Source organism: Siphateles boraxobius, unplaced genomic scaffold (assembly GCF_051911475.1).
Source record: "Siphateles boraxobius isolate OS27281-9 unplaced genomic scaffold, OSU_SipBor_1 8, whole genome shotgun sequence".
Lineage (NCBI taxonomy): Eukaryota > Metazoa > Chordata > Actinopteri > Cypriniformes > Leuciscidae > Siphateles > Siphateles boraxobius.
Genome location: NW_027509208.1, coordinates 32,719,954 through 32,738,946, shown reverse-complemented (window position 1 = coordinate 32,738,946; position 18,993 = coordinate 32,719,954). Strand labels below are relative to the sequence as shown.

The 18,993-nt window shown below is 41.6% G+C and overlaps 16 non-coding genes across 16 annotated transcripts; 4 read left to right on the top strand and 12 right to left on the bottom strand.

The window, feature by feature from the left end:
• Nucleotides 1-394: 394 nt before the first annotated feature.
• LOC143730096 (U5 spliceosomal RNA) lies at nucleotides 395-509 on the bottom strand. Its single transcript, XR_013200325.1, has one exon. It is a non-coding gene; the product is annotated as a U5 spliceosomal RNA (small nuclear RNA).
• Nucleotides 510-3,732: 3,223 nt separating this feature from the next.
• Nucleotides 3,733-3,848, bottom strand: LOC143730056 (U5 spliceosomal RNA). Its single transcript, XR_013200288.1, has one exon. It is a non-coding gene; the product is annotated as a U5 spliceosomal RNA (small nuclear RNA).
• Nucleotides 3,849-5,292: 1,444 nt separating this feature from the next.
• trnad-guc (transfer RNA aspartic acid (anticodon GUC)) lies at nucleotides 5,293-5,364 on the top strand. Its single transcript has one exon. It is a non-coding gene; the product is annotated as a tRNA-Asp (tRNA).
• A 454-nt stretch (nucleotides 5,365-5,818) lies between these two features.
• LOC143729838 (U5 spliceosomal RNA) lies at nucleotides 5,819-5,934 on the bottom strand. Its single transcript, XR_013200098.1, has one exon. It is a non-coding gene; the product is annotated as a U5 spliceosomal RNA (small nuclear RNA).
• Nucleotides 5,935-6,921: 987 nt separating this feature from the next.
• Nucleotides 6,922-7,036, bottom strand: LOC143730294 (U5 spliceosomal RNA). The gene has a single exon (XR_013200504.1). It is a non-coding gene; the product is annotated as a U5 spliceosomal RNA (small nuclear RNA).
• Nucleotides 7,037-8,099: 1,063 nt separating this feature from the next.
• On the bottom strand, nucleotides 8,100-8,214 carry LOC143730335 (U5 spliceosomal RNA). Its single transcript, XR_013200541.1, has one exon. It is a non-coding gene; the product is annotated as a U5 spliceosomal RNA (small nuclear RNA).
• A 1,056-nt stretch (nucleotides 8,215-9,270) lies between these two features.
• LOC143729851 (U5 spliceosomal RNA) lies at nucleotides 9,271-9,385 on the bottom strand. Its single transcript, XR_013200110.1, has one exon. It is a non-coding gene; the product is annotated as a U5 spliceosomal RNA (small nuclear RNA).
• Nucleotides 9,386-10,356: 971 nt separating this feature from the next.
• On the bottom strand, nucleotides 10,357-10,468 carry LOC143729849 (U5 spliceosomal RNA). Its single transcript, XR_013200108.1, has one exon. It is a non-coding gene; the product is annotated as a U5 spliceosomal RNA (small nuclear RNA).
• Nucleotides 10,469-12,226: 1,758 nt separating this feature from the next.
• On the bottom strand, nucleotides 12,227-12,341 carry LOC143730299 (U5 spliceosomal RNA). Its single transcript, XR_013200508.1, has one exon. It is a non-coding gene; the product is annotated as a U5 spliceosomal RNA (small nuclear RNA).
• A 1,236-nt stretch (nucleotides 12,342-13,577) lies between these two features.
• trnad-guc (transfer RNA aspartic acid (anticodon GUC)) lies at nucleotides 13,578-13,649 on the top strand. The gene has a single exon. It is a non-coding gene; the product is annotated as a tRNA-Asp (tRNA).
• Nucleotides 13,650-14,103: 454 nt separating this feature from the next.
• On the bottom strand, nucleotides 14,104-14,218 carry LOC143730082 (U5 spliceosomal RNA). Its single transcript, XR_013200312.1, has one exon. It is a non-coding gene; the product is annotated as a U5 spliceosomal RNA (small nuclear RNA).
• Nucleotides 14,219-15,454: 1,236 nt separating this feature from the next.
• trnad-guc (transfer RNA aspartic acid (anticodon GUC)) lies at nucleotides 15,455-15,526 on the top strand. Its single transcript has one exon. It is a non-coding gene; the product is annotated as a tRNA-Asp (tRNA).
• Nucleotides 15,527-15,947: 421 nt separating this feature from the next.
• LOC143729847 (U5 spliceosomal RNA) lies at nucleotides 15,948-16,060 on the bottom strand. Its single transcript, XR_013200106.1, has one exon. It is a non-coding gene; the product is annotated as a U5 spliceosomal RNA (small nuclear RNA).
• Nucleotides 16,061-16,533: 473 nt separating this feature from the next.
• On the top strand, nucleotides 16,534-16,605 carry trnad-guc (transfer RNA aspartic acid (anticodon GUC)). Its single transcript has one exon. It is a non-coding gene; the product is annotated as a tRNA-Asp (tRNA).
• A 422-nt stretch (nucleotides 16,606-17,027) lies between these two features.
• Nucleotides 17,028-17,140, bottom strand: LOC143729842 (U5 spliceosomal RNA). Its single transcript, XR_013200102.1, has one exon. It is a non-coding gene; the product is annotated as a U5 spliceosomal RNA (small nuclear RNA).
• Nucleotides 17,141-18,198: 1,058 nt separating this feature from the next.
• On the bottom strand, nucleotides 18,199-18,313 carry LOC143730295 (U5 spliceosomal RNA). The gene has a single exon (XR_013200505.1). It is a non-coding gene; the product is annotated as a U5 spliceosomal RNA (small nuclear RNA).
• Between the last annotated feature and the right edge of the window lie 680 nt (nucleotides 18,314-18,993).

The window sequence follows — 18,993 nt, the reverse complement described above, 5'->3', positions numbered from 1 at the left end:
GCTGTTAAAGTCAACCTGCCGTTCAAGACTCATTTGATTATGTTTAGCTAATTGCATTTGAAAGATTTTACTTTCAAGAAAGCGTTTGCAATAGGTTTGTAAAATTTGTTTTTTGAATGTTTGGCCTGAGTCTTTTTTTTTGTGGCATTTTCACTGTTCTGACCAGCGTGTTCCGTTCCGAACGCTTGGAAACAGTGAATAATTTTGCGAAGCAATCAGTTCAAAGCTTTGTTTCTCCCATCACTACCCTTTTGGGCTTGGTAAAACTTACATTAACACCGCTGTCTTGGATATAACAGCCAATTATTTTAGCCACGCTCGATCTGTGGCCCAGCCTATTGTGGTACTTTGTTACAAGCTGCCAAACGTCCTCTGTTCTTGAACAAACACATGTAGCTCTGCTGTGAGCAGAGCATCCAAAAATATCAGAAACTCGCAAATGTTCCCCTCCACGGAAATCTTTAGTAAAAGGCGAAAGATTTATGCGTGAATGAAGAGAAACTCGAGCTGTACCCATGAGACGTTGGGACAATGTGGTCGCAAGCACATGCAACCATGCTCAGCAAGGGTAATGTCTGGTGCAGGCTCCTCCCATCCAGCTTATTTTCTTTTTAAAAAAAACAATAATACAGCCATATCCATTAGAGGAAGGAGCAAATGTAAAAAGAATCTGCCCCATCACCAAATGTCCGCAAACCCTGTCCAAGAGGATGTCACTGAATCCGATAGTATGTCGAAGACCAGTGGTAGTATTCGCATGAGATTTTTATGAACTTCCTGGATGCTAAATGAACAAACCCTTCATCTCCTTGGATTGCGGGTGGATACCTCCATAGGACAGGGTGAGCTCCTTGGCCAAAATAAAAGGCTTAAATAATTATAACTCCATTAATGGAAAGCATATCCAGTATTAAGTGACGTCTCAACGGTTGAGCATAGACAACAGTACCGTACCGCCCAGAGAAGCCACTGTGATGACCAGTCCTTGTTAGTATAGTGGACAGTATCTCCGCCTGACACGCGGAAGACCGGGGTTCAATTCCCTGACGGGGAGTCTTCTCCTTTATCATGACCAAACACCTTGCATAAGCTCAGGCTTTACCGTGGAAGGCGCTGTTAAAGTCAACCTGCCGTTCAAGACTCACTTGATTATGTTTAGCTAATTGCATTTGAAAGATTTTACTTTCAAGAAAGCGTTTGCAATAGGTTTGTAAAAGGTGTTTTTTGAATGTTTGGCCTGAGTCTTTTTTTTTTGTGGCATTTTCACTGTTCTGACCAGCGTGTTCCGTTCCGAATGCTTGGAAACAGTGAACAATTTTGCGAAGCAATCAGTTCAAAGCAAGGTTATAATCCTTAACGAAAACGAACGAAAAAACGAAAACTAGGTGGGAAAAAACATTGTCGTTAACTAAAATAAAAATAAAAACGAGGCATTACAAAAAAACGATAACTAACTAAAACTGTAATGTGTGTTTGGCAAAACTAACTAAAATAAAATAAAATAATAGAGTAAATGTCCTTAGTTTTCGTCTTTGTAAATGTCTTTCATTTTTAACGCTATTTAAAACACGCAGTGTATTCGTTCAGCTGCATTTCCTTTCGCTGCTCTCCCTCCTTCTCTCTGTCACATGCACGCGCACACACACACACACACACACACACACACACACACAGCCCCTCCCCTCCGTGCACACCGCGTCTCCATGAAAACGAGGGTTCGACGTTGAAAGCAAGTTCGCGAAAGGTTAGTATCTCGTGAACACCTTTACACAATCACACATTAAAAAGTGGTGCAAAAATATTTTTAATTCTGAATACATTATTGTCTGTGTGTTAATGTCGACCCGAGAAGCGATTGCGCCTTCTTTAGAAAGTTAACAAGTCGCAAATTTGAGGTAAAATGCACTTGGGTTGTCGATATCAAATATATAGGCTGTGATTCAAATATTAAATAATGTTATGTCATTATTCAATACAGATGAGTAGCCGGTCCGACATTAATTTTATGGCCCGCGTCATGCAAAAGATGAATGCACTTTTTATTTTATTTTTAGTTCAAAGGTTGTGCGAATGTTAGACAGTGTGCCTTATATGTAGCCTATATGTTTAATACCGCGGAGTCGGACGCTTTGGATAATCCGTGGGTCAATTAATAAAAAATAACACTTATCATCGTCATTGCGATGTGTGTGGAATGTTTAATGTAGCTTTATATAGCTACTTGATATCTCCGAAATGTAACCATTAACTTTATAAGCGCAACAAATAGCGAAACAAGCGGTAAAGCTGTCAGTTTGTGTGTGCACGCAGAGCTCGTGCATTCAGAGCTGCGCACTTTCAATTGCGTAATTTAAATATCACACTTTAATTATTTATAGCTCATAACTTATAAAAAATAAAATAAAACAAGGTGTTATTACTATATGACAAATGATAGACAGCTATACAGCGCGCAAGGACTGAATTGAGCTCTCTTTCGCGTCTGAATGGACAAATACACAGCATTATGTATAAATGTCCGTTTTGGAGAGTATTCATGCAAACACAGTCAGTTATGTCTTTACAGAACATACAGTTGTGAGAATATCGGATGTGCATCAGTGCAATTGGATCTGCACTCGGTCTTAAAGTGACAGTGCGTAATAAACCTAATGCCGTCTGTGCACTTAATATCAATCAAACAACAAAATAAAAAGAGAAAAGAATTCACTGCTCTTTAATGAGAAATAGCCTGTATTTGCTCAATGATTTTCTCCATGTATTTTGAGTTTTTTAATACCCTTGAGTATTATTTTTGTTTTAATACATTTATAATCTACTTTTTTGTTCCAGATTTTTTTAATTTTTATTTTCATATTCAGTATTACTTTAAATCGGACAAAGACTAGCAATACTTACCTTGCAAGGAGGTTTTTAATACTCTGTTTGGGTATGAACTCTTTTTTTGTGCTTAATTTTAATAATTAATATTGCTAGAAAACTGTTAATCCACTTTTTTGTTCCAGATTTTGTTTCACGTTCAGTATTAGCCTACTTTAAATAGGACAAACACTAGCAAGACTTACCTAGCAAGATAGGCAATACACAATATTTCGTACTTATTTAGAAATGCAGTTTATGTCGTCTTTAGTCTATTTGCTATTTAGTTTTTTTTCCTGGCACACGTCACTTACACATTTTGCACTTTACTGCGGAGTCTTGTGCAGACTGTTTACATATTTGTGCCCATATGTACATTTTATGTACTGGTTTTATTGTTGAAATGATATTTCTAAAATTGTATGATGTTTTCGTTGAGTTATTATTACACAATTCTTTTTCTGACCTTTTTGAATCTTGCCCCTGACAAATAACCCAAAATCCAAAAAAAGACTAAAACTAACATTAAAACTAATAAAAACTAAACTAAAACTAAGCATTTTCAAAAAATAAAAACTAAACTAAACTAGCAAACCCTCTTTAAAAACTAATTAAAACTAAACTGAATTTGAAAACCAAAATTCAAAACGAAATAAAAATAAAAACTAATGAAAAATGCAAAACTATAATAACTTTGGTTCAAAGCTTTGTTTCTCCCATCACTACCCTTTTGTGCTTGGTAAAACTTACATTCACACCGCTGTCTTGGACAAAACAGCCAATTCTTTTAGCCACGCTCGATCTATGGCCCGGCCTATTGTGGTACTTTGTTACAAGCTGCCAAACGTCCTCTGTTCTTGAACAAACACATGTAGCTCTGTTGTGAGCAGAGCATCCAAAAATATCAGAAACTCTCAAATGTTCCCCTCCACGGAAATCTTTAGTAAAAGGCGAAAGATTTATGCGTGAATGAAGAGAAACTCGAGCTGTACCCATGAGACGTTGGGACAATGTGGTCGCAAGCACATGCAACCATGCTCAGCAAGGGTAATGTCTGGTGCAGGCTCCTCCCATCCAGCTTATTTTCTTTAAAAAAAAAACAATAATACAGCCATATCCATTAGAGGAAGGAGCAAATGTAAAAAGAATCTGCCCCATCACCAAATGTCCGCAAACCCTGTCCAAGAGGATGTCACTGAATCCGATAATATGTCGAAGACCAGTGGTAGTATTCGCATGAGATTTTTATGAACTTCCTGGATGCTAAATGAACAAACCCTTCATCTCCTTGGATTGCGGGTGGATACCTCCATAGGACAGGGTGAGCTCCTTGGCCAAAATAAAAGGCTTAAATAATAATAACTCCATTAATGGAAAGCATATCCAGTATTAAGTGACGTCTCAACGGTTGAGCATAGACAACAGTACCGTACCGCCCAGAGAAGCAATTGGGATGACCAGTCCTTGTTAGTATAGTGGACAGTATCTCCGCCTGTCACGCGGAAGACCGGGGTTCGATTAGTCTTCTTCTTTATCACGACCAAACACCTTGCATAAGCTCAGGCTTTACCGTGGAAGGCGCTGTTAAAGTCAACCTGCCGTTCAAGACTCACTTGATTATGTTTAGCTAATTGCATTTGAAAGATTTTACTTTCAAGAAAGCGTTTGCAATAGGTTTGTAAAAGGTGTTTTTTGAATGTTTTGCCTGCGTCTTTTTTTTTTGTGGCATTTTCACTGTTCTGACCAGCGTGTTCCGTTCCGAACGCTTGGAAACAGTGAATAATTTTGCGAAGCAATCGGTTCAAAGCTTTGTTTCTCCCATCACTACCCTTTTGTGCTTGGTAAAACTTACATTCACACTGCTGCCTTGGACAAAACAGCCAACTCTTTTAGCCACGCTCTTTAGTAAATCTTTAATAAAAGGCGAAAGATTTATGCGTGAATGAAGAGAAACTCGAGCTGTACCCATGAGACGTTGGGACAATGTGGTCGCAAGCACATGCAACCATGCTCAGCAAGGGTAATGTGTGGTGCAGGCTCCTCCCATCCAGCTTATTTTCTTTAAAAAAAAACAGTAATATAGCCATATCCATTAGAGGAAGGAGCAAATGTAAATAGAATCTGCCCCATAACCAAATGTCCGCAAACCCTGTCCGAGAGGATGTCACTTAATCCGATAGTATGTCGAAGACCAGTGGTAGTATTCGCATGAGATTTTTATGAACTTCCTGGATGCTAAATGAACAAACCCTTCATCTCCTTGGATTGCGGGGGGATACCTCCATAGGACAGGGTGAGCTCCTTGGCCAAAATAAAAGGCTTAAATAATAACAACTCCATTAATGGAAAGCATATCCAGTATTAAGTGACGTCTCAACGGTTGAGCATAGACAGCAGTGCGGTACCGCCCAGAGAAGTTACTGTGATGGCCAGTCCTCGTTAGTATAGTGGACAGTATCTCCGCCTGTCACGCGGAAGACCGGGGTTCGATTCCCCGACGGGGAGTCTTCTTCTTTATCACGACCAAACACCTTGCATAAGCTCAGGCTTTACCGTGGAAGGCGCTGTTAAAGTCAACCTGCCTTTCAAGACTCACTTGATTATGTTTAGCTAATTGCATTTTAAAAATTTTACTTTCAAGAAAGCATTTGCAATAGGTTTGTAAAATGTGTTTTTTGAATGTTTGGATTGAGTCTTTTTTTTTTTGTGGCATTTTCACTGTTCTGACCAGCGTGTTGCGTTCCGAACGCTTGGAAACAGTGAATAATGTTGCGAAACAATCGGTTCAAAGCTTTGTTTCTCCCATCACTACCCTTTTGTGCTTGGTAAAACTTACATTCACACCGCTGTCTTGGACAAAACAGCCAATTCTTTTAGCCACGCTCGATCTGTGGCCCGGCCTATTGTGGTACTTTGTTACAAGCTGCCAAACGTCCTCTGTTCTTGAACAAACACATGTAGCTCTGCTGTGAGAAGATCATCCCAAAATATCAGAAACTCTCAAATGTTCCCCTCCACGGAAATCTTTAGTAAAAGGCGAAAGATTTATGCGTGAATGAAGAGAAACTCGAGCTGTACCCATGAGACGTTGGGACAATGTGGTCGCAAGCACATGCAACCATGCTCAGCAAGGGTAATGTCTGGTGCAGGCTCCTCCCATCCAGCTTATTTTCTTTAAAAGAAAAAACAATAATACAGCCATATCCATTAGAGGAAGGAGCAAATGTAAAAAGAATCTGCCCCATCACCAAATGTCCGCAAACCCTGTCCAAGAGGATGTCACTGAATCCGATAATATGTCGAAGACCAGTGGTAGTATTCGCATGAGATTTTTATGAACTTCCTGGATGCTAAATGAACAAACCCTTCATCTCCTTGGATTGCGGGTGGATACCTCCATAGGACAGGGTGAGCTCCTTGGCCAAAATAAAAGGCTTAAATAATAATAACTCCATTAATGGAAAGCATATCCAGTATTAAGTGACGTCTCAACGGTTGAGCATAGACAACAGTACCGTACCGCCCAGAGAAGCAATTGGGATGACCAGTCCTCGTTAGTATAGTGGACAGTATCTCCGCCTGTCACGCGGAAGACCGGGGTTCGATTAGTCTTCTTCTTTATCACGACCAAACACCTTGCATAAGCTCAGGCTTTACCGTGGAAGGCGCTGTTAAAGTCAACCTGCCGTTCAAGACTCACTTGATTATGTTTAGCTAATTGCATTTGAAAGATTTTACTTTCAAGAAAGCGTTTGCAATAGGTTTGTAAAAGGTGTTTTTTGAATGTTTTGCCTGCGTCTTTTTTTTTTGTGGCATTTTCACTGTTCTGACCAGCGTGTTCCGTTCCGAACGCTTGGAAACAGTGAATAATTTTGCGAAGCAATCGGTTCAAAGCTTTGTTTCTCCCATCACTACCCTTTTGTGCTTGGTAAAACTTACATTCACACCGCTGTCTTGGACAAAACAGCCAATTCTTTTAGCCACGCTCGATCTCTGGCCCAGCCTATTGTGGTACTTTGTTACAAGCTGCCAAACGTCCTCTGTTCTTGAACAAACACATGTAACCCTGCTGTGAGCAGAGTATCCAAAAATATCAGAAACTCGCAAATGTTCCTCTCCACGGAAATCTTTAGTAAAAGGCGAAAAATTTATGCGTGAATGAAGAGAAACTCGAGCTGTACCCCATGAGATGTTGGGACAATGTGCTCGCTAGCACATGCAACCATGCTCAGCAAGGGTAATGTCTGGTGCAGGCTCCTCCCATCCAGCTTATTTTCTTTAAAAAAACAAAACAATAATACAGCCATATCCATTAGAGGAAGGAGCAAATGTAAAAAGAATCTGCCCCATCACCAAATGTCCGCAAACCCTGTCCAAGAGGATGTCACTGAATCCGATAGTATGTCGAAGACCAGTGGTAGTATTCACATGAGATTTTTATGAACTTCCTGGATGCTAAATGAACAAATCCTTCATCTCCTTGGATTGCGGGTGGATACCTCCATAGGACAGGGTGAGCTCTTTGGCCAAAATAAAAGGCTTAAATAATAATAACTCCATTAATGGAAAGCATATCCAGTATTAAGTGACGTCTCAACGGTTGAGCATAGACATCAGTACAGTACCGCCCAGAGAAGCAACTGTGATGACCAGTCCTCGTTAGTATAGTGGACAGTATCTCTGTCTGTCACGCGGAAGACAGGGGTTCGATTCCCCGACGGGAGTCTTCTTCTTTATCACGACCAGACACCTTGCATAAGCTCAGGCTTTACCGTGGAAGGCGCTTTTAAAGTCAACCTGCCGTTCAAGACTCACTTGATTATGTTTAGCTAAGTGCATTTGAAAGATTTTACTTTCAAGAAAGCGTTTGCAATAGGTTAGTAAAAGGTGTTTTTTGAATGTTTGGCCTGAGTCTTTTTTTTTTTTTTGGCATTTTCACTGTTCTGACCAGCGTGTTGCGTTCCGAACGCTTGGAAACAGTGAATAATGTTGCAAAACAATCGGTTCAAAGCTTTGTTTCTCCCATCACTACCCTTTTGTGATTGGTAAAACTTACATTCACACTGCTGACACAAGACTCGAAGTTGTGAACTGGGAATGTGTGGATGGTTTGACGACTACCCAGTTTCAGTCTTGGACAAAACAGCCAATTATTTTAGCCACACTCGATCTCTGGGCCAGCCTATTGTGGTACTTTGTTACAAGCTGCCAAAATCCTCTGTTCTTGAACAAACACGTGTAGCTCTGCTGTGAGCAGAGCATCCAAAAATATCAGAAACTCGCAAATGTTCCCCTCCACGGAAATCTTTAGTAAAAGGCGAAAGATATATGCGTGAATGAAGAGAAACTCGAGCTGTACCAATGATACGTTGGGACAATGTGCTCACAAGCACATGCAACCATGCTCAGCAAGGGTAATGTCTGGTGCAGGCTCCTCCCATCCAGCTTATTTTCTTTAAAAAAAAAAACAATAATACAGCCATATCCATTAGAGGAAGTAGCAAATGTAAAAAGAATCTGCCCCATCACCAAATGTCCGCAAACCCTGTCCAAGAGGATGTCACTGAATCCGATAGTATGTCGAAGACCAGTGGTAGTATTCGCATGAGATTTTTAAGAACTTCCTGGATGCTAAATGAACAAACCCTTCATCTCCTTGGATTGCGGGTGGATACCTCCATAGGACAGGGTGAGCTCCTTTGCCAAAATAAAAGGCTTAAATAATAATAACTCCATTAATGAAAAGCATATCCAGTATTAAGTGACGTCTCAACGGTTGAGCATAGACAACAGTACCGTACCTCCCAGAGAAGCAACTGTGATGAACAGTCCTGTTAGTATAGTGGACAGTATCTCCGCCTGTTGCGGAAGACCGGGGTTCGATTACCCGACGGGGAGTCTTCTTCTTTATCACGACCAAACACCTTGCATAAGGTCAGGCTTTACCGTGGAAGGCGCTGTTAAAGTCAACCTGCCGTTCAAGACTCACTTGATTATGTTAAGCTAATTGCATTTGAAAAATTTTACTTTCAAGAAAGCGTTTGCAATAGGTTTGCAAAAGCTGTTTTTTGAATGTTTGGCCTGAATCTTTTTTTTGTGGCATTTTCACTGTTCTGACCAGCGTGTTCTGTTCCGAACGCTTGGAAACAGTGAATAATTTTGCGAAGCAATTGGTTCAAAGCTTTGTTTCTCCCATCACTACCCTTTTGTGCTTGGTAAAACTTACATTCACACTGCTGACACAAGACTCAAAGTTGTGAACTGGGAAAGTGTGGATGGTTTGACGACTACCCAGTTCCAGTCTTGGACAAAACAGCCAATTCTTTTAGCCACGCTCGATCTCTGGCCCAGCCTATTGTGGTACTTTGTTACAAGCTGCCAAACGTCCTCTGTTCTTGAACAAACACATGTAACTGTGCTGTGAGCAAGGTATCCAAAAATATCAGAAACCCGCAAATGTTCCTCTCCACAGAAATCTTTAGTAAAAGGCGAACAATTTATGCGTGAATGAAGAGAAACTCGAGCTGTACCCATGAGACGTTGGGACAATGTGGTCGCTAGCACATGCAACCATGCTCAGCAAGGGTAATGTCTGGTGCAGGCTCCTCCCATCCAGCTTATTTTCTTTAAAAAAACAAAACAATAATACAGCCATATCCATTAGAGGAAGGAGCAAATGTAAAAAGAATCTGCCCCATCACCAAATGTCCGCAAACGCTGTCCAAGAGGATGTCACTTAATCCGATAGTATGTCGAAGACCAGTGGTAGTATTCGCATGAGATTTTTATGAACTTCCTGGATGCTAAATGTACAAACCCTTCATCTCCTTGGATTGCGGGGGGATACCTCCATAGGACAGGGTGAGCTCCTTGGCCAAAATAAAAGGCTTAAATAATAACAACTCCATTAATTGAAAGCATATCCAGTATTAAGTGACGTCTCAACGGTTGAGCATAGACAGCAGCGCGGTACCGCCCAGAGAAGCTACTGTGATGGCCAGTCCTCGTTAGTATAGTGGACAGTATCTCCGCCTGTCACGCGGAAGACCGGGGTTCGATTCCCCGACGGGCAGTCTTCTTCTTTATCACGACCAAACACCTAGCATAAGCTCAGGCTTTACCGTGGAAGGCGCTGTTAAAGTCAACCTGCCTTTCAAGACTCACTTGATTATGTTTAGCTAATTGCATTTTAAAGATTTTACTTTCAAGAAAGCATTTGCAATAGGTTTGTAAAATGTGTTTTTTGAATGTTTGGCCTGAGTCTTTTTTTTTTGTGTGGCATTTTCACTGTTCTGACCAGCGTGTTGTGTTACGAACGCTTGGAAACAGTGAATAATGTTGCGAAACAATCGGTTCAAAGCTTTGTTTCTCCCATCACTACCCTTTTGTGCTTGGTAAAACTTACATTCACACTGCTGACACAAGAATCGAAGTTGTGAACTGGGAAAGTGTGGATGGTTTGACGACTACCCAGTTCCAGTCTTGTTCAAAACAGCCAATTCTTTTAGCAGAGCATCCAAAAATATCAGAAACTCGCAAATGTTCCCCTCCGCGGAAATCTTTAGTAAAAGGTGAAAGATTTATGCGTGAATTAAGAGAAACTCGAGCTGTACCCATGATACGTTGGGACAATGTGGTCACAAGCACATGTAACCATGCTCAGCAATGGTAATGTCTGGTGCAGGCTCCTCCCATCCAGCTTATTTTCTTTTAAAAAAAAAACAATAATACAGCCATATCCATTAGAAGAAGGAGCAAATGTAAAAAGAATCTGCCCCATCACCAAATGTCCGCAAACCCTGTCCAAGAGGATGTCACTGAATCCGATAGTATGTCGAAGACCAGTGGTAGTATTCGCATGAGATTTTTATGAACTTCCTGGATGCTAAATGAACAAACCCTTCATCTCCTCGGATTGCGGGTGGATACCTCCATAGGACAGGGTGAGCTCCTTTTCCAAAATAAAAGGCTTAAATAATAATAACTCCATTAATGGAAAGCATATCCAGTATTAAGTGACGTCTCAACGGTTGAGCATAGACAACAGTACCGTACCGCCCAGAGAAGCAACTGTGATGAACAGTCCTCGTTAGTATAGTGGACAGTATCTCCGCCTGTCACGCGGAAGACCGGGGTTCGATTAGTCTTCTTCTTTATCACGACCAAACACCTTGCATAAGCTCAGGCTTTACCGTGGAAGGCGCTGTTAAAGTCAACCTGCCGTTCAAGACTCACTTGATTATGTTTAGCTAATTGCATTTGAAAGATTTTACTTTCAAGAAAGCGTTTGCAATAGGTTTGTAAAAGGTGTTTTTTGAATGTTTGTCCTGAGTCTTTTTTTTTGTTGCATTTTCACTGTTCTGACCAGTGTGTTGCGTTCCGAACGCTTGGAAACAGTGAATAATGTTGCGAAACAATCGGTTCAAAGCTTTTTTTCTCCCATCACTACCCTTTTGTGCTTGGTAAAACTTACATTCACACTGCTGACACAAGACTCGAAGTTGTGAACTGGGAAAGTGTGGATGGTTTGACGACTACCCAGTTCCAGTCTTGGACAAAACAGCCAATTCTTTTAGCCACGCTCAATCTCTGGCCCAACCTAATGTGGTAATTTGTTACAAGGTGCCAAACGTCCTCTGTTCTTGAACAAACACATGTAGCTCTGCTGTGAGCAAGACAATTCTTGGATACCTCCATAGGACAGGGTGAGCTCCTTGGCCAAAATAAAAGGTTTAAATAATAATAACTCCATTAATGGAAAGCATATCCAGTATTAAGTGACGTCTCAACGGTTGAGCATAGACAACAGTAGCACACCGCCCAGAGAAGCAACTGTGATGACCAGTCCTCGTTAGTATAGTGGACAGTATCCCCGTCTGTCACGCGGAAGACGTTCGATTCCCCGACGGGGAGTCTTCTTCTTTATCACGACCAAACACCTTGCATAAGCTCGGGCTTTACCGTGGAAGGTGCTGTTAAAGTCAACCTGCCGTTCAAGACTCGCGTGATAATGTTTAGCTAATTGCATTTGAAAGATTTTACTTTCAAGAAAGCGTTTGCAATAGGTTTGTAAAAGGTGTTTTTTGAATGTTTGGCCTGAGTCTTTTTTTTTTTGTGGGATTTTCACTGTTCTGACCAGCGTGTTCCATTCCGAACGCTTGGAAACAGTGAATAATGTTGCGAAGCAATCAGTTCAAAGCTTTGTTTCTCCCATCACTACCCTTCTGTGCTTGGTAAAACTTACATTCACACCGCTGTCTTGGACAAAACAGCCAATTCTTTTAGCCACGCTCGATCTGTGGCCCAGCCTAGTGTGGTACTTTGTTACAAGCTGCCAAACGTCCTCTGTTCTTGAACAAACACATGTAGCTCTGCTGTGAGCAGAGCATCCAAAAACATCAGAAACTCGCAAATGTTCCCCTCCACGGAAATCTTTAGTAAAAGGCGAAAGATTTATGCGTGAATGAAGAGAAACTCGAGCTGTACCCACGAGACGTTGGGACAATGTGGTCGCAAGCACATGCAACCATGCTCAGCAAGGGTAATGTCTGGTGCAGGCTCCTCCCATCCAGCTTATTTTCTTTAAAAAAAAAACAATAATACAGCCATATCCATTAGAGGAAGGAGCAAATGTAAAAAGAATCTGCCCCATCACCAAATGTCCGCAAACCCTGTCCAAGAGGATGTCACTGAATCCGATAGTATGTCGAAGACCAGTGGTAGTATTCGCATGAGATTTTTATGAACTTCCTGGATGCTAAATGAACAAACCCTTCATCTCCTTGGATTGCGGGTGGATACCTCCATAGGACAGGGTGAGCTCCTTGGCCAAAATAAAAGGCTTAAATAATAATAACTCCATTAATGGAAAGCATATCCAGTATTAAGTGACGTCTCAACGGTTGAGCATAGACAACAGTACCGTACCGCCCAGAGAAGCAATTGGGATGACCAGTCCTCGTTAGTATAGTGGACAGTATCTCCGCCTGTCACGCGGAAGACCGGGGTTCGATTAGTCTTCTTCTTTATCACGACCAAACACCTTGCATAAGCTCAGGCTTTACCGTGGAAGGCGCTGTTAAAGTCAACCTGCCGTTCAAGACTCACTTGATTATGTTTAGCTAATTGCATTTGAAAGATTTTACTTTCAAGAAAGCGTTTGCAATAGGTTTGTAAAAGGTGTTTTTTGAATGTTTGGCCTGAGTTTTTTTTTTTTGTTGCATTTTCACTGTTCTGACCAGTGTGTTGCGTTCCGAACGCTTGGAAACAGTGAATAATGTTGCGAAACAATCGGTTCAAAGCTTTGTTTCTCCCATCACTACCCTTTTGTGCTTGGTAAAACTTACATTCACACTGCTGACACAAGACTCGAAGTTGTGAACTGGGAAAGTGTGGATGGTTTGACGACTACCCAGTTCCAGTCTTGGACAAAACAGCCAATTCTTTTAGCCACGCTCAATCTCTGGCCCAACCTATTGTGGTACTTTGTTACAAGCTGCCAAACGTCCTCTGTTCTTGAACAAACACATGTAGCTCTGCTGTGAGCAAGACAATTCTTGGATACCTCCATAGGACAGGGTGAGCTCTTTGGCCAAAATAAAAGGTTTAAATAATAATAACTCCATTAATGGAAAGCATATCCAGTATTAAGTGACGTCTCAACGGTTGAGCATAGACAACAGTAACAGACCGCCCAGAGAAGCAACTGTGATGACCAGTCCTCGTTAGTATAGTGGACAGTATCTCCGCCTGTCACGCGGAAGTCCGGGGTTCGATTCCCCGATGGGGAGTCTTCTTCTTTATCACGACCAAACACCTTGCATAAGCTCGGGCTTTACCGTGGAAGGTGCTGTTAAAGTCAACCTGCCGTTCAAGACTCGCTTGATTATTTTTAGCTAATTGCATTTGAAAGATTTTACTTTCAAGAAAGCGTTTGCAATAGGTTTGTAAAAGGTGTTTTTTGAATGTTTGGCCTGAGTCTCTTTTTTTTTGTGGGATTTTCACTGTTCTGACCAGCGTGTTCAGTTCCGAACGCTTGGAAACAGTGAATAATTTTGCGAAGCAATCAGTTCAAAGCTTTGTTTCTCCCATCACTACCCTTTTGTGCTTGGTAAAACTTACATTCACACCGCTGTCTTGGACAAAACAGCCAATTCTTTTAGCCACGCTCGATCTGTGGCCCAGCCTATTGTGGTACTTTGTTACAAACTGCCAAACATCCTCTATTCTTGAACAAACACACGTAGCTCTGATTTGAGCAGAGCATCCAAAAATATCAGAAACTCGCAAATGTTCCCCTCCACGGAAATCTTTAGTAAAAGGCGAAAGATTTATGCGTGAATGAAGAGAAACTCGAGCTGTACCCATGAGACGTTGGGACAATGTGGTCCCAAGCACATGCAACCATGCTCAGCAAGGGTAATGTCTGGTGCAGGCTCCTCCCATCCAGCTTATTTTCTTTTAAAAAAAAACAATAATACAGCGATATCCATTAGAGGAAGGAGCAAATGTAAAAAGAATCTGCCCCATCACCAAATGTCCGCAAACCCTGTCCAAGAGGATGTCACTGAATCCGATAGTATGTCGAAGACCAGTGGTAGTATTCACATGAGATTTTTATGAACTTCCTGGATGCTAAATGAACAAACCCTTCATCTCCTTGGATTGCGGGTGGATACCTCCATAGGACAGGGTGAGCTCCTTGGCCAAAATAAAAGGCTTAAATAATAATAACTCCATTAATGGAAAGCATATCCAGTATTAAGTGACGTCTCAATGGTTGAGCATAGACAACAGTACCGTACCGCCCAGAGAAGCAATTGGGATGACCAGTCCTCGTTAGTATAGTGGACAGTATCTCCGCCTGTCACGCGGAAGACCGGGGTTCGATTAGTCTTCTTCTTTATCACGACCAAACACCTTGCATAAGCTCAGGCTTTACCGTGGAAGGCGCTGTTAAAGTCAACCTGCCGTTCAAGACTCACTTGATTATGTTTAGCTAATTGCATTTGAAAGATTTTACTTTCAAGAAAGCGTTTGCAATAGGTTTGTAAAAGGTGTTTTTTGAATGTTTGGCCTGAGTTTTTTTTTTTTGTTGCATTTTCACTGTTCTGACCAGTGTGTTGCGTTCCGAACGCTTGGAAACAGTGAATAATGTTGCGAAACAATCGGTTCAAAGCTTTGTTTCTCCCATCACTACCCTTTTGTGCTTGGTAAAACTTACATTCACACTGCTGACACAAGACTCGAAGTTGTGAACTGGGAAAGTGTGGATGGTTTGACGACTACCCAGTTCCAGTCTTGGACAAAACAGCCAATTCTTTTAGCCACGCTCAATCTCTGGCCCAACCTATTGTGGTACTTTGTTACAAGCTGCCAAACGTCCTCTGTTCTTGAACAAACACATGTAGCTCTGCTGTGAGCAAGACAATTCTTGGATACCTCCATAGGACAGGGTGAGCTCTTTGGCCAAAATAAAAGGTTTAAATAATAATAACTCCATTAATGGAAAGCATATCCAGTATTAAGTGACGTCTCAACGGTTGAGCATAGACAACAGTAACAGACCGCCCAGAGAAGCAACTGTGATGACCAGTCCTCGTTAGTATAGTGGACAGTATCTCCGCCTGTCACGCGGAAGTCCGGGGTTCGATTCCCCGATGGGGAGTCTTCTTCTTTATCACGACCAAACACCTTGCATAAGCTCGGGCTTTACCGTGGAAGGTGCTGTTAAAGTCAACCTGCCGTTCAAGACTCGCTTGATTATTTTTAGCTAATTGCATTTGAAAGATTTTACTTTCAAGAAAGTGTTTGCAATAGGTTTGTAAAAGGTGTTTTTTGAATGTTTGGCCTGAGTCTTTTTTTTTGTGGGATTTTCACTGTTCTTACCAGCGTGTTCCGTTCCGAACGCTTGGAAACAGTGAATAATTTTGCGAAGCAATCAGTTCAAAGCTTTGTTTCTCCCATCACTACCCTTTTGTGCTTGGTAAAACTTACATTCACACTGCTGACACAAGAATCTAAGTTGTGAACTGGGAAAGTGTGGATGCTTTGACGACTACCCAGTTACAGTCTTGTTCAAAACAGCCAATTCTTTTAGCAGAGCATCCAAAAATATCAGAAACTCACAAATGTTCCCTTCCACGGAAATCTTTAGTAAAAGGTGAAAGATTTATGCGTGAATAAAGAGAAACTCAAGCTATACACATGATACGTTGGGACAATGTGGTACCAAGCACATGCAACCATGCTCAGCAATGGTAATGTCTGGTGCAGGCTCCTCCCATCCAGCTTATTTTCTTTAAAAAAAAAAACAATAATACAGCCATATCCATTAGAGGAAGGAGCAAATGTAAAAAGAATCTGCCCCATCACCAAATGTCCGCAAACCCTGTCCAAGAGGATGTCACTGAATCCGATAGTATGTCGAAGACCAGTGGTAGTATTCGCATGAGATTTTTATGAACTTCCTGGATGCTAAATGAACAAACCCTTCATCTCCTTGGATTGCGGGTGGATACCTCCATAGGACAGGGTGAGCTCCTTTGCCAAAATAAAAGGCTTAAATAATAATAACTCCATTAATGGAAAGCATATCCAGTATTAAGTGACGTCTCAACGGTTGAACATAGACAACAGTACCGTACCGCCCAGAGAAGCCACTGTGATGACCAGTCCTTGTTAGTATAGTGGACAGTATCTCCGCCTGTCACGCGGAAGACCGGGGTTCAATTCCCCGACGGGGAGTCTTCTCCTTTATCATGACCAAACACCTTGCATAAGCTCTGGCTTTACCGTGGAAGGCGCTGTTAAAGTCAACCTGCCGTTCAAGACTCACTTGATTATGTTTAGCTAATTGCATTTGAAAGATTTTACTTTCAAGAAAGCGTTTGCAATAGGTTTGTAAAAGGTGTTTTTTGAATGTTTGGCCTGAGTCTTTTTTTTGTGTGGCATTTTCACTGTTCTGACCAGCGTGTTCCGTTCCGAATGCTTGGAAACAGTGAACAATTTTGCGAAGCAATCAGTTCAAAGCTTTGTTTCTCCCATCACTACCCTTTTGTGCTTGGTAAAACTTACATTCACACTGCTGACACAAGAATCGAAGTTGTGAACTGGGAAAGTGTGGATGGCTTGACGACTACCCAGTTCCAGTCTTGTTCAAAACAGCCAATTCTTTTAGCAGAGCATCCAAAAATATCAGAAACTCACAAATGTTCCCTTCCACGGAAATCTTTAGTAAAAGGTGAAAGATTTATGCGTGAATGAAGAGAAACTCGAGCTATACACATGATACGTTGGGACAATGTGGTACCAAGCACATGCAACCATGCTCAGCAATGGTAATGTCTGGTGCAGGCTCCTCCCATCCAGCTTATTTTCTTTAAAAAAAAAAACAATAATACAGCCATATCCATTAGAGGAAGGAGCAAATGTAAATAGAATCTGCCCCATCACCAAATGTCCGCAAACCCTGTCCAAGAGGATGTCACTGAATCCGATAGTATGTCGAAGACCAGTGGTAGTATTCGCATGAGATTTTTATGAACTTCCTGGATGCTAAATGAACAAACCCTTCATCTCCTTGGATTGCGGGTGGATACCTCCATAGGACAGGGTGAGCTCCTTCGCCAAAATAAAAGGCTTAAATAATAATAACTCCATTAATGGAAAGCATATCCAGTATTAAGTGACGTCTCAACGGTTGAGCATAGACAACAGTACCGTACCGCCCAGAGAAGCAACTGTGATGAACAGTCCTCGTTAGTATAGTGGACAGTATCTCCGCCTGTCACGCGGAAGACCGGGGTTCGATTCCCCGAAGGGGAGTCTTCTTCTTTATCACGACCAAACACCTTGCATAAGCTCAGGCTTTACTGTGGAAGGTGCTGTTAAAGTCAACCTGCCGTTCAAGACTCACTTGATTATGTTAAGCTAATTGCATTTGAAAAATTTTACTTTCAAGAAAGCGTTTGCAATAGGTTTGCAAAAGGTGTTTTTTGAATGTTTGGCCTGAATCTTTTTTTTGTGGCATTTTCACTGTTCTGACCAGCGTGTTCTGTTCCGAACGCTTGGAAACAGTGAATAATTTTGCGAAGCAATCGGTTCAAAGCTTTGTTTCTCCCATCACTACCCTTTTGTGCTTGGTAAAACTTACATTCACACTGCTGACACTAGACTCGAAGTTGTGAACTGGGAAAATGTGGATGGTTTGACGACTACCCAGTTCCAGTCTTGGACAAAACAGCCAATTCTTTTAGCCACGCTCGATCTCTGGCCCAGCCTATTGTGGTACTTTGTTACAAGCTGCCAAACGTCCTCTGTTCTTGAACAAACACATGTAACTCTGCTGTGAGCAGAGTATCCAAAAATATCAGAAACTCGCAAATGTTCCTCTCCACGGAAATCTTTAGTAAAAGGCGAAAGATTTATGCGTGAATGAAGAGAACCTCGAGCTGTACCCATGAGACGTTGGGACAATGTGGTCGCTAGCACATGCAACCATGCTCAGCAAGGGTAATGTCTGGTGCAAGCTCCTCCCATCCAGCTTATTTTCTTTAAAAAAAATAATAATAATACAGCCATATCCATTAGAGGAAGGAGCAAATGTAAAAAGAATCTGCCCCATCACCAAATGTCCGCAAACCCTGTCCAAGAGGATGTCACTGAATCCGATAGTATGTCGAAGACCAGTGGTAGTATTCACATGAGATTTTTATGAACTTCCTGGATGCTAAATGAAAAAATCCTTCATCTCCTTGGATTGCGGGTGGATACCTCCATAGGACAGGGTGAGCTCTTTGGCCAAAATAAAAGGCTTAAATAATAATAACTCCATTAATGGAAAGCATGTCCAGTATTAAGTGACGTCTCAACGGTTGAGCATAGACAACAGTACCGTACCGCCCAGAGAAGCAACTGTGATGACCAGTCCTCGTTAGTATAGTGGACAGTATCTCCGCCTGTCACGCGGAAGACCGGGGTTCGATTAGTCTTCTTCTTTATCACGACCAAACACCTTGCATAAGCTCAGGCTTTACCGTGGAAGGCGCTGTTAAAGTCAACCTGCCGTTCAAGACTCACTTGATTATGTTTAGCTAATTGCATTTGAAAGATTTTACTTTCAAAAAAGCGTTT